This window comes from Myxocyprinus asiaticus, chromosome 2 (genome assembly GCF_019703515.2).
Source record: "Myxocyprinus asiaticus isolate MX2 ecotype Aquarium Trade chromosome 2, UBuf_Myxa_2, whole genome shotgun sequence".
NCBI classification, from domain to species: Eukaryota; Metazoa; Chordata; class Actinopteri; order Cypriniformes; family Catostomidae; genus Myxocyprinus; species Myxocyprinus asiaticus.
The window spans coordinates 55,283,905-55,311,812 of record NC_059345.1 but is presented as its reverse complement, the minus strand read 5'-3'; the positions used below and the strand labels follow the sequence as shown (position 1 = coordinate 55,311,812).

Here is a 27,908-nt window from a genome sequence, read left to right as displayed (position 1 = left end):
TTATGGATTACTTTTATGCTGCATTTATGTGATTTTTGGAGCTTCAAAGTTTTGGACCCCATTCACTTGCATTGTATGAACCTACAAAGTTGAAATATTCTAAAATCTTCACTTGTGTTCTGCAGAAGAAAGAAAGTTTGAAACATCTGGGACAGCATGAAGGTGAGTAAATTATGAGAGAATGAACTATTCCTTTAAACTGAATACATTTGAGAAATGAGCAAAGATAGAAAGAAAGAGTGAGGGGGTTTACTAGAGGATGCAGAGTCCTCTGTCCCACGAGACCTGCTGCATATCCAAGAACTGACATAATATCTCCTCACTACCACAAAGAGCACATTGCTAACCCTCAGCAGAGAGCCTGCCAGCGCAGCAGCTGCCAAATGCAATAACACTTCATCCCCCCACCACCACCACCCCCCATCAACCAGCTCCATTGTTTATGGGATGTTGTTATTGTTGGTCACCATTCAAAAAAACAAAAGAAAACTTTAAGGGCCATGCAGCGCATGCCGAAGACCTGAAGCGAAGAGAGGAAGACGGAGACTAAGAAAGGCGCAAAATTCCTTTCATTCCACTCGTGCAGTGTTTTCCAGATTCCTGAAACGACGACAGGGCTTTGGATGAGAGCAGAGGGTGCCACAAAGGGGAAATGACAAAACCTTCGCCTGAACAATCAGAACAGCATTCCTGAAGTTACCAGACATACCTCAAGAAGAATCCTTTACTTCAGGCAGTGCATGGAAAACTACATTTCTGGAATTGGTAATCATTTTTAAGCATACTTCTGGGCTCCCACTTAGTCTGTCCTCCAAAAGGAGTGAAATAGGTCAAACTTTTATCTGACAGAGTCGTGAAAGAGTTAAACCCTCACAGCAGGGAGTCAGATGGCTGTTTCATAAGTCACTGTCTCTGTTAAGGCTTTATTGTACAGCTGTCCACAGATTGTACTGCTGATATGAGCTCTAGAGACAAATAAACTTGAAGCCTCTTTTGTACTTTTCTAGTTGTCAGAGTTTTTAACAGCAATGTGATGGGGACTGACCCCACAGTCAAAGCTGTTGGGAAGTGACAGAAATGATTTCCATTGGGACGAATGAGTGCACAGACTCCAGAAAAAACCAATAGATAGAAAAGATACAGTATTTATGTAGGGGTTTATGTAGAGGGTACTGAGATAAAAAAATAAAATAAAGGAAAAGTAAGAATTCAATGGTGAAACCGAAAGCGTTTTTTCTAATTAAAAAGAGGAGTTACAAGAGATGTTTTTGCTGAATTTCTTAAAAAGCTACAACAGCTGCAATGAATCATATCGAATGCTCTTTGATTCAGTTCACTTCAGTTCAAGAGGTCAACAATCTATTTATACATCCACCTTTATTTACATGTTCATTTCACAAGTTCACTGGTTCATAGAGTCCTGGACCGCATTAAAGCAAACAGATTTGGCATGCTGTCCATTACGGAGGGGCTTGAGCACTGGACGGGGCTTGAGCTTTGAGATCCCTCACTGGAAAATCTGACTAAGCAAAGAATGGAGGACAGTTTTGAAATAGGCATTTTGAAATCTTAAGGTGGAGGTTTGAGGGATGCCAAAAGAATTGTCACCTGACTGAGGGAAGCAGCCATTTATACTGTATACTGATGAGCCAAAACATTATGACCACTCACAGGTTAAGCGAATAATGTTGATCATCTCCTAACAAGGCCACATGTCATGGTCTGGGTAGATTAGATGGTAAGCAAACAAGACCTGAGCTACTTTGACAAGGGCTAAATTGTTATGGCCAGATGACTGGGTCAGAGCATCTCTGAAACGACAAGGCTTGTGGGGTGCTCCCAGTCAGCGGAGTATGTGGTTTGACCGAGGAGGGACAAACCACAAACTGGCGGCAGGGTATTGGGCGCCCAAGGCTCATCGTTGCGAGAGGGCAACGAAGGCTATCCCATCTGGTCCGAACCGACAGAAGGTCTACTGTGGCACAAGTCACAGAACATTTTAATGATGGTTACGGGAGGAATGTGTCACAACACACAGTGCATTGCACCCTGCTGCGTATGGGGCTGCGTAGCCGCAGATCAATCAGAGTGCCCATGATGACATTCTTCGAAAGCGCCTACAATTGGCATGTGAGTGTCGGAACTGGACCTAGGAGCAGTGGAAGAAGGTCTCCTTGTCCGATGAGTGCCATTTTCTTTTACATCATGTGGATGGCCACCTGAGGAAGTGATGGCCCAGGATGCACTGTGGGAAGACGACAAGCCAGTGGAGGGAGTGTGATGCTCTGGGCAATGTTCTGCTGGGAAACCGAATAGGTCCGGCCATTCATGTGGATATCAGTTTGACAAGTGCCACCTACCTAAACATCGTTGCAGACCAGGCACACCCCTTCATGGCAATGGTATTCCCTGATGGCAGTGGCCTCTTGCAGCAGGATAATGCACCGTGCCACACTGCACACATTGTTCGGGAATGGTTTGAGGAACATGATGAAGAGTTCAAGGTGTTGCCCTGGCCTCCAAATTCCCCAGATCTCAGTCCGATTGAGTATCTGTGGGATGTGCTGGACCAACAAGTCCGATCCACGGCAGCTCCACCTTGCATCTTACAGGACTTAAAGGATCTGCTTCTAATGTCTTGTTGCCAGATACCAGAGGACATCTTCAGGGGTCTAGTAGAGTCCATGCTTTGGTGGGTCGGTGCTGTTTTGGCGGCACGTGCAGGGCCAACAGCATATTAAGCATTATGTTTTATGCTAATGTTTAATGTTAATGTCATAATGTTTTGGCTCATCAGTGTATATCCTTGAGATATGATTGACAGGCCTCGATGAACAAGCTCTTCCCAAACTTATGTTTGGAAATGTATTAAGCATTAATGTTTTCTAAATATGTATACTTCCCTGCCCTTCTCTAACCTCATGTAAGCACATGCACCCTCATGCTGTTAAAGACACATGCACAAGCTTACCAAAGCCATTATGCAGGCTTCAAATTCCTCTTCTCCAATGATATTTCTCTCAGAACAATGTGACTGCACCAATAGTTTTATTCTTGACTTGCCAGGCTGAAGGAGACTTGTGGAAACAGATAGCAAAAGTATTTGTTAAAGTCTGGGAAAATTAGCTTTGGGAGGTCTTGCTAGCCCTAATGGCATAGACCAGGGATGGAGAGGCTTTTTAAGGACAGGAGAGGAATTTTTAGAGAGACAAACACGAGAGTGACTCATTAATGGAAAGCTAATGGGGTGTATGTTTGTGTTTAAAGTTGTTTACAAATTGTTCTGAACCAGAGCAATCCTGTACTTGGGAGGAAGTCGCATCTGTGTCTTTTCAGCGTTTCGGGTGTAATTTAATTCTTTTTGTTTTTTTCTATTTTGTGAATGTACTAAAAAAATAGCTCTTTGGCTGAACTTGATTCGTGGACAGTGGTTCCACGTGTTTGAAATGAGTTTTCTTAACTTAAAATTACTATGTAATCTCAACACAAAAACTTTGTGTCGAATGAACCTAGTTGAAGTGGGTAAACCCAACAAAATTATACATGTGAATGTAACTCAAATAAATCTCTTTTATTTCTTCAAGTACAATCTTGTGAAAGTGAATGTCGGCATGCTAAATACATGTTGGTTGGAAGCACTACAGAGTGTAGGTTAGTAACTATGCTATAGTTAGCGCAACATTTGCTCAAGAAAGCGAGAAATTAATTTAAAGTGTGACATCTTCCTGTCCTTATCTTTAGCTCAAGTTCGACTCTTCACCATAATGCTAGCCCCCAATACTCCAACCTAACAAAACATAAACTAGTATCCCCCTTTATATTCATCCTGCACAAAAACACATAAAAACTCTTAATTTTCTTAAATTCTCTATCGAGTACCGTGCAAAGCATGTCGGGAAACGGAAATCCCCTGCCCAGTTTCATCAATGCTAAATGAACACCACAAAAAGTATTCACGTAGCCCCAACTTAAATGGATTAAGTAAACTTCAATTGTAAAAAAATTGAATGGGTAGAACTAAAATGAAATCTAGCTCTGTTCTAGCAATGTTCTAGAATTGTGTTGCTTTAGTTCATTTTAAGTGAATTGAACAAGCAGCAAAAATTATTATTAGGGGTCCAAGAACCGAAGGTGCAGGAACCCTATTGTATTTGTTCCGATTTTCTTATTATTTTTAGGGGTACAAACGCTTAGCGCTGAAACTCTATTGTAATTGTTACGATTTTTAGGGGTTCAAGCACTTAGCGCTGAAATCCTATTGTAATTGTTAAGATTATTATTATTATTATTATTATTCCGCCATAAAACTGATCGGGCAGAGCAAACCGTAAGGCCTAGAGACTTGAAACTTGGTCAGATGGTAGTAGTACTGCTCGCTATTCAGAAACACGGACTCGGGGGCCTGGGTAGCTCAGTGGTAAAATACGCTGGCTACCACCCCTGGAGTTCGCTAGTTCGCTAGTTCGAATCCCAGGGCGTGCTGAGTGACTCCAGCCAGGTCTCCTAAGCAACCAAATTGGCCCGGTTGCTAGGGAGGGTAGAGTCACATGGGGTAATCTCCTCGTGGTCGCTATAATGTGGTTTGTTCTCGGTGGGGCGCATGGTGAATTGAGCATGGTTGCCGCGGTGGATGGCGTGAAGCCTCCACACGTACTATGTCTCCGTGGCAATGCTCTCAACAAGCCACGTGATAAGATGCGCAGGTTGACTGTCTCAGACGTGGAGGCAACTGGGATTCGTCCTCTGCCACCCGGACTGAGGCAAATCACTATGCGACCACGAGGACTTAGAGCGCATTGGGAATTGGGCATTCCAAATTGGGAGAAAAAGGGGGAAAAATCCCCCCCCCCCCAAAAAAAAAGAAACACGGACTCGGCCAAATCGGTCAATAGGGGGTGCTACAGCGATCAAAAATGCGAAACTGCTCATAACTCCTAGACCGTTTGTTGTAGACTCAAGTGCTCAAACCAAACAAAACGTATATCTCCGATTTCATTTCCGCCTATAAACATTTTCCACCATCTTGGATTTTTCATAAAATCTAGGTTTTTCGTCCAATCGGGACCAAACCGGTGCCAAACGATTCTATGGAGTCTCAATATCAAAAGTTATCAAAAAAAGTTTGAACTTTTGACTCAAGCTAGCTACGGTATGTGAAAAAATCAGAAGTAGGAGTGGCCAATTTTACGTAAATGGCTATAACTCTTGAAGGAAATGAGATATCGTCACTAAACTTGGCATGCTTATGTAAGTGGCCAATCTTTGGTCGCGCAGAAAAGTTGCCGTGGTTTTGTCACATGGTGGCGCTATAATACCAAAAATGAAATTGGCTGTAACTATGAAACCGTTAATCCTATTGACTTCAAAATTTGCATACGTTGTCTTTGTCTCAGCTGCCATCATTGTCTATATGGACATTCACGTATGTTGAAAAACATGGCCGCCATCGGCCAATCAAATTTCAGCAGCTATTACACAAGGTTAACAATGACCGATCGGAACGAAACTTGGTGGACCTATTTGACTCTTGGTCTGAGAGGGTTGTGCAAAGTTTTTAAAAAATCGGCCACTAGGTGGTGCTATCACGATTTTTGTAGGTGTTAATGGTTGTATATAATGCAGTGTTGTGAAAAAACACAAGTAATATATATCACCTGGTAGCTCTTCTCATTCTAAACAACTTTGCCTCAAGAAGCATTGGTGTCTGTCAAACCGTTCGGTAAATATTTCAGATAATGTTAAAAACCTAGGACTTTTGTGAACTAGTCTTAGGTTTTTTGCCCGATCAGAACCAAACCAGTGCATAAATATACTCTGGAGTCTGATTATCAATAATTATTAAAAAAAAGTTGAAATTTCGACTCACAGTCGCTAAGGGGTGCCAAAACGTTTGAAAAGGGCAGGCCATTTGTACTAAAATGGCTATAACGCCTGAACAAAATGAGATATTTTCACTCGGTACACATGTGTATGAGCTCAATCTGAGGTCACAGTAAAAAAACAGTGGAGTTTGGCCAATTGGTGGTGCCATAACAGGGAAAAAAACTGAAAACAGCTCTAACTATGCAAACGTTAGTCTGACTGAGTTGAAAATCGGCATGCAGTGTCTTTGTCCAAGGTGCCATGACTGTCTATGAGGACATTGGCATATCTCAAAAAACATGGCCGCCATCGGCCAATGAAGTTTGAGCACCTATTCGACAAGGTTATCGGAGGCCGATCGGCACAAAACTCGGTGGGCCTGTTCGACTCCTGGCCCTAGAGATCTGTGAGAAATTTGAAAGAAATCGGCTAATGGATGGCGCTAACGAGTTTTACGCCTCTGTAATCACGTGGTGTTTCACACATACACACAATGGCTGTGTCCCAATTCAAAGGCTGCATCCTTCGAAGGACTCAGACTTCAAAGGCCATGCCTTCGAAGGCCACGAAGGTCAGACTGAGCATTGTTAATTGGGACAGTCTAGCCTACGGAGGACTGTTCTTGTTGCCTAACAACTGTAACAGCTGCTGAGTGACTGTAACGTTTGTACTGGACTTTTTTGAAAGTTATTTTAAACTGTCTGAAAACAAAACAGGGTTCACAAACTGTCTAAATATTTTCACCATGGTCCATTTCTGTACATAATAAAGAGTATAAACTATATATAATTGCATCTTAGTAAGATATGTCAACATTTGAACCCCTTTAAAGTTTTTTTTTTTTGTTTTTACATTTGTATCATTAGATATTTGAGTAAGTTGAAACCCAATACTTACATTTAAAAGTGTAATTCGGCCATTTTCTCTAAAAAAAAATCCTGCCGTCACTGGCGCGCAATGAATTCTGGGGTTGGCAAGGCCGCGATGGATCCATCTGTTGTATCCTTCATTTTACGGGAAATGAAGGATGCATTTGGAGGCCGCATTTGAAGGAACCTTCGAATTGGGACAGACTTTGTCGCGCAGTAGTGACGCAATCGGCCTTCGAATGTGACCTTTGAAGGATGCAGCCTCTGAATTGGGATGCAGCTATAATTCATATCATTTGTTAGATCTCCTCATACTGAACAACCTTGCCTCAAGAACCACTGCTGTCAATCAAACCGTTCATTAAATATTCACAACTATATAAAAAACCTACTTTGTGAACTAGTCCTAGGTTTTTTTGCTCAACCTCAATAAAACCAATGCAGTACAATTCTCTGGACTTTCTAGGTCAATAATTATCAAAAAAAAAATGTTGAGCTTTACCCTTTGGGTAGCTATAACAGTGTTATTTAGAAAATGGGCATGGTCAAGTATACAAATAAACCCATGATTCCTAAACAAAAACTCAGAACTTCACAAAATTATGTGAGCACATGCAACATATGATTCTAAACAAGAATGCAGACTTTTATGGAGATCGGACCATAGGTGGCGCTATGAGCTTTAAAAAGCTTTAAAAACCATGTATTTCCTTAGTAAATTGCCTGTATTGGCTGGAAATGGTCTATTCCATCTATGATCTAGGTGGTTACATATATATATATATATATTTTTTATTTATTTTTTTTATTTTATTTTATTTTTTTTTCTTTTCTGCCCTAAAAGTGTCTGGGCGTTAGAGACCATAAGCCGTAGAGATGCCAAACTTGGCAGGATGGTTCCAAACCCCCCCACTACTCAGGCGTACAGACACACATCCATCAGATATTAGGTGGCGCTATTGTGAACAAAACAAACAAAAATCATATTTTGGGCCATAAACCTTGAACCGTAAGGGCTAGAAGCAAAATTATTTTTCCTCTGATTCCTTGTGTCATGCCGAAGAGTTTTATCTCCGACCAGAATTTTGCTCCGCCCCTTCGTTTTCCCTCTATTTTGGATTGTTTGAAAAAAATTCCAAACGAACCCGCCCTAGGCCGTTTGCCCGGTCGGAACCAAACCAGTGCAGAATGATTCAGCAGAGTCCCAAAATGCAAAGTTATCAAAGGAATTGTAAAATTGTAATTTATCGTCAAATGGTATGCCAAAACGTTCATAATGGGTGTGGCCACTTTTACTAAAATGGTTGTAACTCTTGAACAGATTGAGATATTATCACCAATTTGGTACACTTATGTATGAGGTCATTCTGAGGACAACCACAAATATTGCACACCTCTGCCACTTGGTGGTGCTATAATGGTTAAAAACATCATGCCTAAGGTATCATCAAGGTCTATGAGAACAGTCGCATATTTTGAAAAACATGTCTGCCATCGACCAATCAGCTTTCAGCAGCTTTTATATAGTCAATTTGTATAATTTGGCATCCACTGGATCATTTCAGTCAATTCTAATTATTTTGATTATTTCTTCATGTGCTTGGACCCCGATGATTGCCGCTTGCGGCTATATTTATTATTATTTTTTAGTGTAGATGTATAATAAATGTTGTCTATAAAGGTATTGTTCAACTAAAAATGAAAATTCTGTCATCATTTACTCACCCTCATGTTGTTTCAAACCCAAATGACTTTGCCTAACATCTCTATTTGTGTTCCACAGAAGAATACAAGTCATACACATTCGGATCAACATGAAGGTTAGTAATTGATATTAGAATTTTAATTTCAATTGAACTATCCCTTTAAATAACTTTTGAAGTGATGAGTCAAGATGACTCACATAGTGTATATTTGGTCTTTTTGTGGTAGTTTGTTCTCCTTTTTGTTTAAAAGAGACTTTACTCATTGTTTTAGTCCAAGTGTATTTTATTACTTGTGTTCAACGGGGAGAAATAAATGCGGTCATGAGTAAGTGTGCATTCTTAAGTGTACAATGAACCAATAAAAAGAGACACATTCGATTATGTGTCACATACTTCCTTTTATATTCGTCCATTCTGTGTCAGCAAGTTTGGGCTCTGATATGTGAATCTGTATCTGTGAATGATGACCATTCAAAAGAATTGTACTCTTAAAAAAGAATGATTGGCTTGACTGCCCATCCCATAGCCTGGCTTTCAGTTAAATAGAACAATATAAATTTAATATGGCGCCTCAGATTTGTATCAGTCGTGGTAATAAACAGCAAAGCATTGTTGCCTCAGGCCACATTTCCTTTTAGCCTGCCTATAGGTGCTCTCTTATAAGCAAAGAGCTCGAATGATACATCATTTATAACTTCCATTAATAGTAAATGTAAATAGTTCTACTTCAAATCAAAGAGATATTCCATAGTTCATTCCTCCTAAAAGGTATTATTTTTATGTGTTCCAGTGACTTTTATTAATAATAGCTGGCAAGGATTTGCAGCATTGGCCTCAAGAGCTAAATAACAATAAACAGGCAGTATATTATATGTATAGGTGAAAATGTGGGTTTTTGACATGGAAGAAGAGGAATCAACCACAATGTGAATTGTGTCTTTAAATAAATATTCTAAGATAAAAAGACAGGAAGAAGATTTTGTCCCCAAATTAACATCTCTAAAACTCTTTGGACAACAGTATGTTTTCATTGGTCATGTGTTGAGTTACCAATCAGGATGAGCATGTTTTCATTGAAAAAAAAATATCCCCCACACAATATACTCTCACTATCACCTTAGCTTAAAAGCTTGGGGAATGAAATACCTCTGTATTATTTTAGTATAATGCTGGAGATACAGGATATTGTAGATCATATATGCAGAATAATGCACAGATTGCATAAAGTTTCTTGCTGTATGTATTGTCTACTACCACAATGCCTATTTTTGTATTTAGTGTACATATGCATCGAACCACTGTCTCCCATGTCTTTTCATTAGAGCAAGTAGATGACAACACAATATATGGCTTGGCAGGGACTGGAGATTCTGGGAAAAGAAGTGGAACTTTGGAATAAGCAATGGAACACAGTTCTGTCCACTCTTGGCTCGCTAGACCTTGGAAGAACCCTTCATATGGTGCTCACATCTGAGGTTTGCTGTGGAGAAATTAGTCTTAACTTTCACAGCAAAAAAATGTAAGTGTTTGTCATGGCTTTTTCCTTTGGACTGGTGTTTGTAATGATGGAAATCATTTTTTAGGACTATCACCATTTGTAATAAAAGATAAAATTAGGTTAAAAAAAGACTGGTGATAAGGCAGACCCATAAAGTTTTTCCTGCCTCATGAAACTGGAGAATCAGTGGTGGTTCAAAATATTTTAAACATTTGACTATATTTGAGGTTTCTGAAATATACAAGGATATTATTTAAGGATAACTTCTGAAACCAGTGTTAGGGAAGCTACTCTGAAACTGTGCTTTAGCTTCCCAAGCTACTCATAACTTAAAGTAGCTACACTAGATTCAAGTTACTCTTTAAAAAATTAATTAGCTACACTACAAGCTACTAACAAAAAGTGGTCTAGCCAACTACATTTATGCTAATAAACAAACCTTTTAGCTATCTTTAAGCTATTAAAGATTATATTTCACTTTGCATTCAGAAGAATATTTATCTGAGACAAAAACAATGAAGATCTCAGCTGGCAATTTTAAATAATAAAATAATAAAAATACAACAGAAATTTATACTAAATAGAGAGTATACTAAATTTAACATTTTATAAATATTTTGTGGTAACACTCTATAATAAGGTTGTATTTGTTAACATTATTTAACATGAACTAACAATGAACAATACTTTTACAGCACTTATTTCAACATATAGGCCTACTAATACATTTTTCAAATTAAAAGTTTAATATGTTAACAACGCACTATGAACTAACATGAAATAACAATGAGCAATTGTACTTTCACAAATGTACATTAACCGCTATTAATAAATGCAACCAAAACAAAAACATAGTTCATTATTAGTCCACGATACCTAATGCATTTGCAAATGTGAACAAATACAACATTATTTAAAGTGTACATGAACCATCTGAGCCAACCGGACCCTGGGTAGCTCAGCAAGTACTGACGCTGACCAGGGCGTGCTGAGTGACTCCAGCCAGGTCTCCTAAGCTACCAAATTGGCCCGGTTGCTAAGGAGAGAAGAGTTACATGGGTTAACCTCCTGTTGGTCATGATTAGTGGTTCTTGCTCTCAATGGGGCACGTGGTAATTTGTACGTGGATCGCGGAGAGTAGCATGAGTGCTGTGAGTCATGCTGTGAGTCTCCACGGTGTCATGCACAGCAAGTCACATGTTAAGATGCGTGGATTGACGGTCTCAGAAGCGGAGGCAACTGAGACTTGTCCTCCACCACCTGGATTGAGGTGAGTAACTGCACCACCACGAGGACCTAGTAAGTAGTGGGAATTGGGAATGCCAAATTGGGGAGAAAAGGGGGATAAAATGTATTAAAAAAATTTTTTTTCATATATGAATTGGACTGCCCAACGCTTCTTATAATTGAGTTGGTGAATCATTTATCTTAACAATTTATTAATATGAGAAAAAAGTTAGGTTTCCAGATAAGTAGTTATAATGTTGTTTTAGTCTTATTGGAAGTTTCCAGGTTAATAGCTGGAATGGCGTTTTATTCTTATTGGAAGGAAGTGTACTGTAACTGAATCCATACTGTAGCAAAATGAATAGGTTTTCTCAATTACTCAAGCATAAAGCCACTGTATACTTGAAAAAAAAAAAAATCCTATTTCTCAGCAGTCTTGAACCATGTATAACTTTGTGATATATTTGTCTGACAACTTTGGTGTTTTCCTTGGAATTTTAGTACACTGACAAGCACTAACACAAGCACAGCACATTCCTCTGTGTGTTACAGGGATGATTTCTCATGTGAAATGTCGCTCACAACTGAAAGGGTATCATTACAGTCATGTTTTGTAGAGGCCTTAATTCCTGTGTTGAGACTGCCCCCCCCCCCATGTACAGTACAGCTAAAAATGTCAGTCCATAAAGGGTGATTACACGAGTCATGAATGGCAAATGGATTGTGTGATGCGCAGTGCAAAGATAGCTGCATTATTGTCAAAATGCATTTGTTAGAACTCTACTGTATTTAAAATGAAGATTAGATACTATCATATAAAGGCATCGGCGCTACCAGTATTGAATAAACTGTGTCAGTACATATTCTGAAGAGTTTGCCAAGGCAATCTGGTTAAACCAGCATCTTGGCCCTCAAATTAGGATCCTGACATTGACCACTCCATTCTCCATCCTGCTCGGCCTTTTGTAGCCCAAACTGGAAACGCATGTTTACGAGGCTGGCTAAACCCCAAAACCGAAGTCTATACTGCATCTGGCAGCGTACAGATTAGGACTGTAATTATAGATCTGGGTTTGGACTGGGCTTTGTTTGAGAAAATGGAGGGAGGCTGGAGGGGTGGGTGATGTCATCTCTGGTTAAGAGCCGCACAGCCTGGGATCACAGTGCTAGTGTTGGCTTTCTGTGCTGCATGTGGCGTAGAGCAACAGAGGGATGAGAAAGAAAGCGACAGAGACAAGAAGGTAGAAGTGCATGTGTATGCACTTTAAAAATATCTCAATTAAGATGAATAACATTGGGTTTGTAATTAGCAACGGTGGTTTATGTTTGTGTGCGTGTGTGTGGGTATAAGGGGTCTTCAACAGAAGGGTACGCTAATTATTGTTTGATCTCATACTAATTTTTGTGAAAAAAATGAAAATATAAACAAAAATACAAAATTAAGTTAACTTCAACCAAAGCTAATAAGCTAAAGTTCAGCTAAATGTCCCTCCCACATAAAAGTTGTTTGTTTGTTTTTAACACCATGCCAACAGTGCTGGGTAGTAATTGATTACATTTTATCTGGATTACGTAATCAGATAAAAAATGTTTAGGACTTGTAATTGTATTACTTTACATTTTATATTGTGCGTAATCAGATTATAGTTACATTTTTATGGATTACATGATTACACTCTTGATTACATCACCAACCAGTCATAGGCAATAACTTGTGCAAAATGTACTAATTATATTCCGGCCTGTATTTGACATATTTTATGTAACATCTGGCCATTTATTCATGTAGCTACCAAAATTGACACACTGCATTGAAAGTGCTTACTACAATCCAAAAATGCACAGAGGGCATTTTAGTTTTTGTTTCAAATTTAGTTTCTAAATTAATGCACAAATAAATGCAAACTCTTCGTATTTGCACCCTGCATCAAAAATAATGTATTTCAAACAAGCCCTCGTCCACCTGTCCACTATTAAAGACACTCTTCTGTAAAAGCACATTGCAAACAAACATTTCAGAGGTGCCGGTCACATGGAACTTTGTGCTTTTACACCATGCAAATGCACTGCGGCCCATGCTCAGGATGGCAGAAAAGGAGCCTGTCCAAGGTTAAGGCCACACCTTCTCATGTATGAATTATTTTATCAATGTACAAATTGAACATATCTAGAGGCATTCTCTCATTATTGATTTCAAAGCTGGATAATAAAAAGTCCAATCACTATTCCTAATTTCCTAAATAACAACAATTCTTTTAAAATTATAAATACATGCATGCTCTCATTGTCTTCTATCTTGAGGAACATTCATTTTTATCACCCTTTAAGCACCCTTTTTTTACTCAGCATCTGACATATAGCAAGTTTCCGTTTGAATTTATGTTTACTAATGTTTAACAAAAGGAGTGTTAGTTTGGTATTTAATACATTTAAAAGGTATGATTAGATTTTTATCAAAATATGAAATGTGTAATCCCATTATGTAATGAGTTTAGATTCATTACCTAAAAGTGTAATCTAAATGATTACATAAAGGATTACAATTTAAATTGTGTAATTTATAATCAGTACCCTATTACATTTCAGAAGTAATCTACCCAGCACTGTATACATGCCATTTTCATGGTGAAATCCAGGTTAAAATATAATAATAGGTAAAACAATTTAAAACCTCTATACTGTATATGGTTTGATGTTTAAGATCCATTTTTAATAAAATATGATGGTTTCTTTAAAACTTAATTGAAGGGGGCCTGGGTAGCTCAGCGAGTATTGACGCTGACTACCACCCCTGGAATCGCAAATTCGAATCCAGGGTGTGCTGAGTGACTCCAGCCAGGTCTCCTAAGCAACCAAATTGGCCCGGTTGCTAGGGAGGGTAGAGTCACATGGGGTAACCTCCTCGTGGTCACGATTAGGGGTTCTCGCTCTCAATGGGGCACGTGGTAATTTGTGCGTGGATCGCGGAGAGTAGCATGAGCCTCCACATGCGGAGTCTCCACGGTGTCATGCACAGCGAGCCACGTGATAAGATGCGCGGATTGACTGTCTCAGAAGCGGAGGCAACTGAGACTTGTCCTCCACCACCTGGATTGAGGTGAGTCACCGCGCCACCACGAGGACCTACTAAGTAGTGGGAATTGGGCATTCCAAATTGGGAGAAAAGGGGATAAAATATAAAACTTAATTGGAAACGTTTTACCATACCATCATTGTTTATTTTTGGTGTAAAACTTTACAATAAGTTTGTATATAACATTGTTTAACTACATTAGTTAACATGAACTAACAATGAATAATATACTTTTAAAGTTCTTATTAATCTTGGTTAATGTTAAATTTCAACATATACTAATACATTTTTAAAAACATTAATTAATGCATTATGGACTAACAGGAACTAAGAATGAAAGCAGTTATTTTCATAAATTCACATCAACCAAGATTTAAAAATGCTGTAAAAATTGTTAATTGTTAGTTCATGATACCTAATGCATTTATTAAAGGAATATTCCGGGTTCAATACAAGTTCAGTTCTATTGACAGCATTTGTGGTATAATATTGATTACCACATAAATTAATTTCCACACGTTCGTCCTTTTCTTTAAAAAAGCAAAAATCGAGGTTCCAGTGAGGCACTTGGAAGTGAATGGGGTAAATTTTTGGATGGTTTGAACACAGAAATGTGTAGCTTATAATTTCATAAAAACACTTGCATTAATTCTTCTGTCAAAACTCCTGTATTATTTGAGCTGTTAAGTTGTTTAAATTGTCATTTTTAACAGTCTTTTTTGGGGTTTAGGGTTTGTTGACATTACATCATCGTGGTAACAAAGTTGTAAAATTGGCTATAAAAAGCCTGAAATCATGTTAACACAAATATCCTTTATGTCTTGTGGCTATACTTTTTGAAAAAGTGAGTATTTTAATGTAAAAAAAATAAAATAAAAAATAAAATAAAAATGGCCCCCATTCACTTCCATTATAAGTGCCTCACTGGAACCTCAATTTTTGCTTTTTTTTTTTTTTTTTTTTAAAAGGAAAAAGAAAAACAAGTCGAAATTAATTTTTGTGGTAATCAACATTACGCCACAAATGCTTTAGATTGAGCTTAACTTGTATTGAACCTGGAATATTTCTTTAATGTTAACAAATAGAACCTTGTTGTGTTAGCCTTGTCCCAGACCTAGACTTTCAATATTAAACTATGAAAATCCATTCTAAAACTACAAATCATCACGTTTTAAAAACTATGATAATCTAAACAAAGAGTGAAATAAACTATTTCGTTATTTGTGTAAAAATTACCATTTTTAGAAATAAAACAATTTATTTTTAGTAATAACATTTTTTTCAGAAAAAAACAAAACTGACATAATTCTTGTCACGAGTCGTTGCTGAGATGTAGAATCTATTTACAGGCTTTAATTAAAATGATGACAGTGAAACAAACAAATGAGAACTCAAACAACAACAAACACAAACTGACAAAGGAATGCAAAAACTAAAGGGTATTTATACAAACAAAAGCTAATGAGGGAATGGAAAACAGGTGAGAACAATGAGGAACAGACGGCAGTGATGAGGGCAGTGCATACTGGGTAACGTAGTCCAGGGAAACACTTCAAAATAAGAGTCCTAGGAAACACGAGGGAGACAGACTGTGACAATTCTGCTTTAATGCATGTATATACACTGTTGGACATTTTTAGTAGAAAAACTGAAATAATTATTGTGTGTGAAAAATCTTTTAATAAAAGTTTACTTTCTAGAAATCCACAGTGCTAAAAGTGCCCAAAGTTGAAGAAACACCCAAATGCATAAATATGGTAATATATTCATGTTATTATTATAGGCCAGGCTTAAAATACAACACTCCGTTTTGTGCTATATGTAACTGCAGGGACCTGCATCATATCTTCAAAGGGGTCCTTGGCCTGAAAACTGTTTAAGACCCCTGGCATATATGATTACACATGCCGCCATTTTATATATAATGAGAAAAACAAATTTACTAACTGAGATATACATTTGTTTATGTATAAAATTTCCCCATAGATAATAAACTTGGATGTCCAATGGATAAAAAAAAAAAAAAAAAAGATACATTTTTATGCTCTGTACAACCAGGCCAAGCCATAACAAAGTGTAAGGAACTGAGTGAATACAACATTTTTTACAAGCACTTGCAGGCACCGTTTTATGAGACATCGTTAAAATATGTGGGCACACAGAGAATTTTCAAAGCAATACCACTTTATTTGTTATCCTTTCTTTCAACAATATTTGGATGAATCAGGCCGAATTGGAGTGCAGTTAAAATAACAGAGAATAAGTGTACTTGGGTAATGTCTTTAGTTGTTGAGGGGAGAGAGTGCTTTGCCCATGTAAACTTGTGGAGTGTGGAGGAAGGGGAGATGGTTGTCTGAGAGGTCCGGTACTGTAATGTGAGCTCTGGCAGGGGATCAGCACGGTGGAGCGTTCACAGCCTACATTTCCAATCTGTTTATCTGCTGTAATCCACTGGCATGATTCAGCAAGGAATGGCAGAGTCTGGCTGGGTGACGAGGTGAATCAAACAGTAAACAAAAGAGGAAAAGCCAACAAGTGCCAAAACAATACAATGCCCACCGTACTTGATAGGAATGACAATAATTCCCTCTCTCTTTGTTCTAATCTCTCTCCCTCATTCTCTACTTCATTCTCTTTCTCTTACTGTGTGTCTATGTGAGAAAGTGAGAAGTGAGAAATCCTCTCAAGTGTGAGAGAAGTACAGAATATAACTACGAGAACAGAATAATGCAGCACTGAGTTTTTGTTGTTGAGGAAACACCAATGACCAGAAAATATCTAGAAATAGAAATCCGCTCTTTCAACTTCCCATTTAGTCACCTCTCTCTCTCTTTCTCTTTCTTTCTATGTATTCTTTGTTTTTGTTTTTCAGAATAGTATTGTTATGATTCACTGTTGTGTTACCTTGGGTTTATCATCTGTCTTCTGTTTTCCCCGGACTACACTTCCCATAATTCACTGCCCTCATCACTGCAGCTGTGCCCGATTGTTCTCACCTGTCTTCCATTACCTCGTTTATCCTTGTGTATATAATGCCCTGTTGTCTTCTCAGTCTTGGTCAGTTGTTGTGTTTTGCTCCTGTTTGATGTAATGTTTGTTTTAGTTTACCTGTTCCTACGCTTGCCATGTTCCAGTGGTTACCCTGTTTTGTGCTTTGGATAATTCCAATTAAATATTTAGCTGCATCTAGATCCTGCTCTTGTGACTTCTTTCAGACATTACAAGTATACTACTAAATACTATTACTATTTCTGCAGTGTATATAGTAGGCTATGTATACTGATATGCAATGTGTGTGATATGAACATTTTCTGTGTGCACAGAATACCTGGATAAAAATGTTAACCTAAAAATGTGCTTCTCTATCTAAATTAACTGGTTTGATTAGAGTCAAAAATGTTATTCAACACACTGAACCAACCTGAATATGCTTGCACCAAAAAAAAAAAAAAACTTATTGTAAGAGTTAGATCAAGTAGAAATAGCTCCTTAAAGGGATAGTTCATCCAAAAATGAAAATTCTCTCATTTAGTCACCCTCACGGCATCCCAGATATTTATATATTTCTTCTGTAGAAAACAAAGATTCTTAGAAGAATATTTCAGCTCTGTAGACCCATGCAATGCAAGTTAATAGGTACCAAAAATGTGAACCTCCTAAAGGACATAAAAGCAGCATGAATGTAATCCATGCAACGCCAGTGGTTTAATCCATGTCTTCAGAAGAAATATGATAGGTGTGGGTAGGAAACAGATAAATATTTAAGTCCCTTTTTACTATCAAAAAGTTCACTTTCAACTTTTGTTTTTAGCGATTCACATTCCTTGTGCATATCACCACCTACTGGGCAGGGAGGAGAATTTATGGTAAAAACAACCTTAAATATTGATCAGTTTCTCACCTACACTTATATTGCTTCTGAAGATATAGATTTAACCACTGGAGTCCTATGGGTTGCTTTTATGCTGCCTTTATGTGCATTTTGGAGCTTGAAAGTTTTACCATTAACTTGCATTGTATGGACCTACGTACAGAGCTGAAATATTCTCCTTAAAATCTTCGTTTGTATACAGCAAAAGAAAGAAAGTCATTCACATCTGGGATGGCATGAGGGCTAGTAAATGAAGAGAGAATTTTCATTTTTGGGTAAACTATTCCTTAAAGGTAGAAATGGCAGGTTATCTCATTTTATAGTGTGCTACATATTGCCAAAACAGTGCACACTGTGTGGAATACTGAAATGTGTTGTTCTTACTTATCTGTTTTTAGTGTGACAAAAACAGGCAGTAAACAGTGTTTTGGTTGGCTTAGTGCCAAGACGTCTCCTCTTCCTGCAACACTGTCACCAGATTGACACACTCACTGAGCCACCTGCGTGTGTGTGTGTGTGTGTGTGTGTACACATAGAATCAAGAAAGAAATGGAGTGGGTCCACTGAATGTTACAAGCTTTAGGCTGGCATATTACATTCACCATATGATGCAATCTCGGATGTTTTCAATCTCACAACCTCATAAGCTAAATTATTATATTTCAGATACTCCCTAGCTAGACTTAATGTGAGCCAATACATGAACTGAATGCTAAACTTCATTAAGTGGAATCAGTGAGACAAAGAAATTTTAAAAAGGAGTCAAAATATTGGAATACAAACAGGCTGTATCAGGACTTGGCACTATTCAACACTTCAAGCTCACTCTTTCCATGCTAAGGTTAGCAGGCCTAGAGACCCCCTCCTGTTCTCTCTCTCTCTCTCTCTCTCTCTCTCTCTCTCTCTCCTTCCCACTCTCCCTTATAGACTTTCACAGGGTTGTTGAAAGTAACTAAATTTTTTCTTCCATTTTCTTCGTGTACTCCTTTTACTTTTTGCAAAGAATAAGACATCAAAAATGCTCTATGGACGGTTTGACTCCACATGTCATTGGTTTTGGTTGATGAGATCACCGTCTCTGAACGGAAGACATTATGAAGAGGCAGACGCATGATAGGGCTACTGTGCATCACATGTGAGTTAACCTCATCTCAAAACAAATATTAGACCACAAAAGGCTGCAGATGTGGAGACCAGTTTTAAATGGAGGACATCTATCGTTTGAGATGGAAAAGTGGAGAGTGACTGAAGGAGGAAGCCTTGGAAGCATGCTGGTTTATTATAGAAGATGGAGCATGTGCATGAGAACATGAGCTTTTCCAAGAACTGTCATGCATTAGGCGACCAAGCATGTGTCTTAGTGGCAAGGATTGGTCTGTTCTAAAACCTGCCTTCTGCCTATGTAATGGTAGCCAGCTGGTAGGTAGCTATGCAGTGTGTAAACCTCACTCCCCTGGTCTCAAGAGGCGCACTAGCGACTGATGCTAGAAGCTGTAGCCTTTAGCCTCCTTGTTAGCGTGCCCACCTCCCATGCCAGAGATGCCGGTTCGATCTGGCGCCCTCTTTTTAGTGAGATCAGTCAAGGGGCTGGTGATATCAGAAAAATTAGGCACAAACCTTCTGTAATAGCCAGCCAGCCCCATGAACTGTCTCACCTCCTTTTTAGACTTGGGACGTGGGCAGGCCACTATCGCTGCGGTCTTATCAATTTGGGGCCGTACCTGCCCATGACCCAAGTGGAAACCCAGATACCATAATTTCACCCATCCAATTGCGCACTTTTTCAGGTATGCCTTGAGTCCCGCCTGCCTCAGTAACCTCAGTACGGCTCTTAGATGCTGCATTCGCCTCTGCCAATCATTACTGTATATGATAATGTCATCCAAGTAGGCAGCGAATGGAAGAGTTATGAATTGGTGTAATCCAAACGGTGGGGAAAAGGCCGTTTTCTCTCGGGATAATGGAGTTAAGGGGATCTGCCAATATCCCTTTGTTAAATCCAGCATCAAGTATTATTACCCCCATTGCCCCTAATTCGTCCCGAATCACCTTTTTCTTGTGCTCGGGTACGCGGTATGGCCAACTATGCACAACCACTCCTGGTGGAGTCTCAATATGGTGTTGTATGAGGTTAGTACGACCGGGAAGAGGAGAGAACATGTCCGCAAATTCTCTCTGCAACCTGGCCACCTCCGTGAGCTGGGATGGTGAGAGGTGGTCTCCACAATGGACCAGGGTGAATGGATCGACTTTGAACTTCACCTCTGGCCCAAGCGCCGCCCTCTCCGGAACTACCATCGCCATGGACATGGGGACCACCTCTCTCCATAATTTAAGGAGGTTGAGGTGGTAAATTTGACGTGGTCTGCCTCTATCCATTCGTTTAATCTCATAAGCGAGATCCCAGACTCGCCGTGTGACCTCAGAGTCCTTGCCCCTTGGCGAGTAATTTTGAGCTCGACGTGGGGAGTAATACAAGTACTTTGTCTCCCGGTGCAAATTCTCGTAGCTGGGCACCCCTATTATAGAGCCGGCTTTGTGTCTCTTGAGCTTGGAGCAAATTCTGCTGTGAAAACTGACACAGTGTGTGTAGCTTTGCTCGAAGATCAAGGACATATTGAATTTCATTTTTGCTTTGGGAAGGTCCTTCCTCCCATGCCTTCCATATGACGTCAAGCACCCAGCGGGGTCGACGTCCATACTGAAGCATGAAGGGGGAAAACCCCGTGGAGGCTTGCGGGATCTCCCTGACTGCAAATAATAGGGTTTACAGCCATTTGTCCCAATTTCTAGCATCCTTAGAACTTGCGAATCATATTTTTCAGGGTTCGATTAAATCGTTCCATCAGCCCATCAGTTTGTGGGTGATAAACGCTGGTGCGAATCGACTTAATCCCCAGCAATTCATAAAGTTTGTGTAGTGTACGTGACATAAACGTTGTGCCTTGGTTGGTGAGGATTTCTTTAGGAATCCCCAACCGGGAGATAATTTTGAAGAGTGCTTCCGCAACACTGTGTGCTGAGATGTTGCGAAGAGGCACTGCTTCTTGATATCTTGTTGCATAATCCACAAGGACTAATACAAGGCGATATTCGCATGCTGACCGTTCTAATGCCCCGACAAGGCTCATACCAATTCTTTGAAGGGGGCCTAGATTAACGGTAATGGGCGCAATGGCACTTTTGGGGTGGCCGGTGGATTTACCAGCTGACATTCATGGCATGACGCACACCATCTGCGTACATCCCCGTGAATGCCCAGCCAATAAAAGAGGGCCATTAAATGGTGCAGTGTTCTTTCCTGTCCTAAGTGACCCGCCATAGGATTGTGGTGAGCCGCCTGGAAAAGTGTTTCCCGACGGCTCCTCGGGACTAATAACTGGGTTGTATTTTCATGTGTTTGAGTGTCCTGCGTCACTCGATACAACTGGTCCCTAATAACCGAAAAATATGGATATGTGAGGGTGACGTCAGGCTGGAGCTGCTGGCCATCGATTTCTCTCACTTGGTGAAAGGCGTGTCTAAGGGTTTCATCATGCAACTGCTCTAGTTGAGAGCAGACGTGGATGGCATCACACTTTTAATAACCTTTTAAACCCTGGACAATTTGTTCCCAGAATTAGTAGATGGGTGAGGTGGAAATTAACTGCAGCCTCCACTCTATGCTTTACCCCCCGAAACTGAATGACGGTAGTCACTACTGGATATTTGTGAACATTCCCATGCAAACACCTCACCATCACCTTGTTTTGTACCCAAAGCCCCATCATGAACCAAGCCATGGTGCATTGAGGTTTGATTACAGCCCGAATCCACCAGGGCTTGGTATGTACACCCCTTAACTTTTACCGGTACCCTGTACATCCCTGCTCGACCGAGAGCTGGACTGCGGCTCGCCAGCTTCCGGGTAGGCCGCCATGTGGAGTCATCCACCGACGTGAGGCGATGGCATTGGACTCATTCCGCGGTTAGCTGAACGGTTAGCTGCACCAGCACCATCAGCTTGATGACATCTTCCACGCCAGGACCTTCCTTGGCCAGCACCCATCTTTGGCAGGCATCACGGAGCTGCTGGGCAAGCACGAACGGGTGGCCAGAGTCCTTCAGGGAGAGGGAGCGTAAGCATTGACGATGTTGTTCAGGGCTGTGGCCAACTCGTTGCAGGACAGTGGTCTTCAGCTTGATGTAGTCCAGGCGGTCCTCATCTGGTAGTTGCTGTGCCTCAAGCTGGGCCTCCCTGGAAAGCAGCGGCAGCAGGTGGAGGGCCCATTGTGTTCACGGCCAGCCGGAGGCGGTTGCCGATTGCTCAAAGAAACTCAGGAATGCCTCCGGCTCGTCCTAGGGGCCCATCTTTGGGAGCAGCAGCTGTGGCGTCATCGCTACTTGCGGGGCCACGATGGAGGAACCGCCTGGAGCTAACCACCTCCAGAAGGCCTGCTGATCCTCGGCTTGGGCTAGCAGGAGCTCCTAGAGATGCCGTTCTTGCATGAAGAGGGCTTGGTGGTGGGTCTCCTGGATACTGGCCAGGGCACGGATGACTTCGTCCAGTGGTGAGGGGTCCATGGTGACCAGTCTTCTTCCTTTTTCCCGGGTTTCGACACCAGTGCAGAAGTTCCAGCAAGAAGGAAGCGGGAAGTGGGGTGGCAGTCCAGGTAAGTCAGCTTTTTATTCAGTCATTTTTCAGCTTCGCGACAAAATATTGGCTTTTCAGTTTCACGACAAAGTCACTAGTCTCTCTCTGTCTCTCCGGCATTCTCGGCAGCCTTTTCAAGCCTGTCTCTGTCGTCGCTGTAATGAGACACAGGTGTTTAGTGTTAACAATCACCAGGTGATGACCCTTACCCCTTCCTCTCTCCCCAGTGACAGACACATGACCACGTCCCGCTCCACAAACAGGTTTTGCGGCATCTTTACACTCTTTTCTTCATGTTTAAAGAAAGCAGCGGCTTATCTTATTGTAGTGTTATTTAAAAACTTTTAAAATAAAGTTATTTTAAAAACTTTAAGTTATGAAAGGCAGTTTTACATGGTTCCTCAGCTGCGAGTTCCGTACCATACATGGGGGAAAGATGGTGCGGGTGGCTGAACGGATCAAGACGGCAGTTTTTGTCAAGCTCGTTCACAAGACATCAGTCACTTTGTCTTGCATGGCTGCTTATGGCACACACTGCACAAGATAAAAATATTTTATCTTTATGCGACTGCTGCATGTCATTGACCTTCTCACAGAGATAACTTCAGTCAGCCGGTATTTAGCTTTTTTTTTATTCAGTTCCCTTAAAGGGATGTGTATGACTTACTTTCTTCTGCTGAACCCAAACAAAGATTTTTAGAAGAATATTTCAGCTCAGTAGGTGCATACAATGCAAGTGAATGGTGACTAGAACTTTGAAGCTCCAAAAAGCATATAAAGGCAGCATAAAAGTAATTCATATGATTCCAGTGGTTAAATCTATATATACAGGAGCGATATGGTAGGTATGGGTGAGAAACAGATCAATATTGAAGTAATTTTTTACAATAAATTCTGCTCCCTGCCCAGCAGGTGGCGATATGCATGAAGAATTTGAATTGCCAAAAACAAAAGAAGAATGTGAAAGTGAAAGTAGACATTGATAGTAAAATAGGACTTTAACATTGATCTGTTTCTCCCCCACACTTATCAAATCACTTCAGAAGATATGGATATAACCAGTGGAGTCTTATGGATTACTTTTATGATGCTTTATGTGCTTTTGGAGCTTCAAAATGTAGGTGCCCATTCATTTCCATTGTGAGGATCTACAGAGCTGAAATGTTCTACAAGGGTTTCAACTCTTCAAACTCCCTGACCATCTCCATGACCAAATCACTGTGAGGAAATCAACCTTTATATTAATATTTATTTATTGTTATAAGTAGTATTAAAGGAAATGTTAAAAGTGGACACAGGAAACAGGATAGGAAAAAGTGGGTCAAAAGGCAGATTAGAACCCAGGTCTGCATGAAAAAAAGCATTTCCACATTGCTGTTACACCAGGGTTTCTGTTAGCTGGTAAATACAGTTTTCTGACCGTTAAAATGTCTTAATGTCTGACAAATTCAAACATTGTCAGACACAATGTCCGGTAAAAATATTAACATGATGCATCAGAAACCCCTTTATTTGATGCCACAAGTGCACAACGTACCGCCATCCCAATGATAACAGCACTTCGCTGCCACTGAGGTTTAAACTTTCTCAGAAGCTTAGGAAGTTCTAGTTTGTGACTAAAGCCCGTTGTATCCCGTACACTGGCAAAAGCAGCCGTTATTCCCATCTTGTGTTTTTGGGGAAGACCTGACCTACTAAAGAGAGACAGACTCCATCCCTCCAGGGAAACTTATCAAAACATCAAAAGCCACAAAATGTATGTTAGATCTAATACCAACTAAGCTCTTAAAAAAGGTATTCCCTGTAATCTCAGAACCTCTTCTTAAAAATATTAACTCCTCGCTATCCCTGGGACATGTCCCAAGAAACTTTAAAATGTCAGTTATCAAACCGCTTATTAAGAAGCCACAGCTTGATCCTTGTGGACTTGCATTAGCATGGTTTAGGTCCTATTTAGCAGGCTGCTACCACTTTGTCTATGTAAACAAGGTTTTGTCAGATCAAACCTAAGTTAAGTATGGAGTGCCACAGAGATCAGTTTTAGGGCCTGTGCTTTTCTCCTTATATATGCTTCCCCTGGGAGATATTATCAGGAATCGTGGAATAAGTTTCCACTGTTATGCCGATGATACCTAACTTTATATTTCTTCGAAACCTGACAAAATTTCACAATTCTCCAAATTAGCAGAGTGTATCAATTAAATAAAATATTGGATGGCCAGAAATTTCCTTCTACTCAATTCCGACAAAACAGAGGTACTAATTATTGGACCAAAAACCTCTAAAAATAATCCGCTAAAATATAATTTGACTCTTGATGGATCTACTGTTACATCGTCTTCTACAGCGAAGAACTTAGGTGCTATATTTGATACCAATCTGTCCTTTGAAAATCAAATTTCCAAAGTTTGTTGAACAGCATTCTTCCACCTCAGAATTGTTAAGTTATGACACATGCTCTTTGTTGATGATGCCGATTCAATAAATAAACTTCAATTGATTCAAAATGCAGCAGCCAGAGTGCTGACTAGAACCAAGAAATATGATCACATTAGCCCCATTTTATCGTTGTTACATTGGCTACCTGTTACATTTCATATTAATTTTAAAATTTTGTTAACTACGTACAAAGCTTTGAATGGTCTAGCTCCGCAGTACTTAAGTGACATTCTACCATGCTATATTCCATCACGTTCATTCGCAAAATTCTGGCCTGTTAATAATTCCTAGATCATCAAAAAAAGGTAGATCCTTTTCCTGTTTGGCTCCTAAACTATGCAATAGTCTCCCTAACACTGTTCGGGATGCAGACACACTCACTGAGTTTAAGTCTAGACTAAAGACTCATCTATTTAGCCAGGCATACACCTAATTTATCCTTAACTCACAATAAGGCTGCTTAAGTTAGGTCTGCCTGAACCAGAAAAATGTATCATGATCTATAACTCTGCAAGAACTTTAATGGCATCTACGCTAATATTATTCTATTTGTTTCCCTGTCTCAACCTTGGGATTCATATCAGCACCGTTCCTGCTTGGTGTCGGACTCAACTGCTACATGTCTCTGAGTGATGATGATTAAATGCAGCCAGACATCACTTCAGTCTATTACGATGGACTTCAGAGGATGAACTGTTGCCAACTCCAACCATAAAACATGGGACACTTCATATGACACTGCCTGAACCTTGGACTTAGGATGGACCCCACCGAACCTCACAGAAACGACCTGCCAGCTGAACTGCGGTGCACCTCACTGATTTCTGCCTGCATCACTTTGGTCTAATGATGGACTGCACCCTTAAAATGGAATGCATAGACTATCAATTAATTTCCAACAAAAGCCTTCATCAGCCAACTAACAAAGGACAATGCATCTATGTGAACTTCTGCAGTTAATCCAGGATGAATTTCAAAGACATTAGTCATTAATCTTACAGTTCATAAAAAACATTTTTTTAAACAATGGACCATATCACTTACTTAGTTTACTCATTTTAAACCATAACTAATATCAGCATTATATTCATGCTTGTTAGCTAGAGGAGAACTGGCCCCCACAGTGAGCCTGGTTTCTCTTAAGGTTATTTTTCTCCATTAACCAACATCTTACGGTGTTTTGTGTTCCTTGCCACAGTCGCCTTCGGCTTGCTCACTGGGGCTTTAAAACAATTATGATTTAATTACTTAATTATTTATTTTTATACACAATTTACAATCATAATTAATCAAACTACACAATGATCACTCTAAGACTTTATAGATATTACAGTTTCATTTTCTGTTAATGTATGATTTTCTGTAAAGCTGCTTTGAAACGATGTGTGTTGTGAAAAGCGCTATACAAATAAAAATGACTTGACCTGACTTGACTCGTGTGCCCGCAGTGAGAAGCTTCTCACTTCCGAATTATCTTACATTAAAATAGCTATTTGTTGCTGTCTTTTGGAGGAGAAAAACACCAGGCTTATGTTATTGTCAAGTTGTATTTAAACACTGGACACATTTAACTGCACTTTGGCAGCAAAATGCTTTTTGCCACGAAAAATCAGAGGAAATAGTCATAAAAATAAAGAGACAAGGAAATTAGCCAAGGTGAGAAATTATATGACATAACCTAATGATTTGTTATTTTAAAATTTCTTTGTAAACGAAAATATGTGGCAAATTGCAGTTTAGTTTTTTGCTTTGCCCCCTGTTGAACGGTTTTTATTTAAATTAGTGTCTAATTCAATGACGGATATAAAAATAAATAAATAAATGGAAAAGCATCTATAATGAACAAACGTTTATTGTTCTTTTGACTTGATTGTGTCATTATTATATTGCATTATTATGCACAGTCCATCGCAGCGCATAATAAACACTGAAATTCGATGACCAGATTTTTCCAAATTGTCCGGCACACTTTATCATTCCAAAATTTCTTAGCGGAAACTTTGCATTGCACCTCACACCAATGCAGCGACACTGGGGACGCAGTTTGTCGTCAATTTCTGTTTTTCCTCCAGACTATTGTCCGCATGGTGTGGGCAGGTGCTATTTACATCTATTGCTAATAGTCATTCCGTATTAAAAATCACAAGTGATATTACTGTACATATAGTTCATTTATACTGGGAATAGAAGGTCAAGTCAAGCACATTGCCTTGTGGCATACAGTACTCCATCTAGTATACTCTGTTGGAGTATATACTACACATTTTGACACATGAAGCTGGTCATTCCATGCATACAAAAAATGTATACTGTGCACATACTTTACAATGCACAAACAGTAAGAGTAAGATGGTAGTATGCTTGTTTTCTTTCTCTGTCTCTCTCTCTCTCTCTCTCTCTTTCTGTTGCTCAGCTAATTTACTGGCTGTTGTTTGTGCCACCAGCTGTCTTTGACCTTTAGCCTTTTGACCTTTCAACCTGCTATCTGTTCTTGAACACACAGGCTACACAGATCCCTCCCACCAGTGTTGATGCATTAAAAGTTGTAGAGTAATTTCTTTAAAACACATGTCAAATAGCTCAATATTTCAGAACTGTATCTTGGCCTTTGGAGCATATTTGGAAATTCCAGCTAAATTTTGCCAATAAACTGACTATAAAATGAATCATCCCAAACATGATTTTTGCATTAATGTCATATTGAGTTTTAGTCTTCATTACGCAAATATC

The 27,908-nt window shown here is 39.7% G+C and overlaps 1 long non-coding RNA gene across 1 annotated transcript; it reads left to right on the top strand.

The window, feature by feature from the left end:
* The first annotated feature begins 512 nt into the window (after nucleotides 1-512).
* On the top strand, nucleotides 513-26,999 carry LOC127410243 (uncharacterized). The gene is made up of 3 exons (XR_007892099.1): nucleotides 513-765; nucleotides 9,760-9,956; nucleotides 25,763-26,999. It is a non-coding gene; the product is annotated as an uncharacterized LOC127410243 (long non-coding RNA).
* The last annotated feature ends 909 nt before the right edge of the window (nucleotides 27,000-27,908 follow it).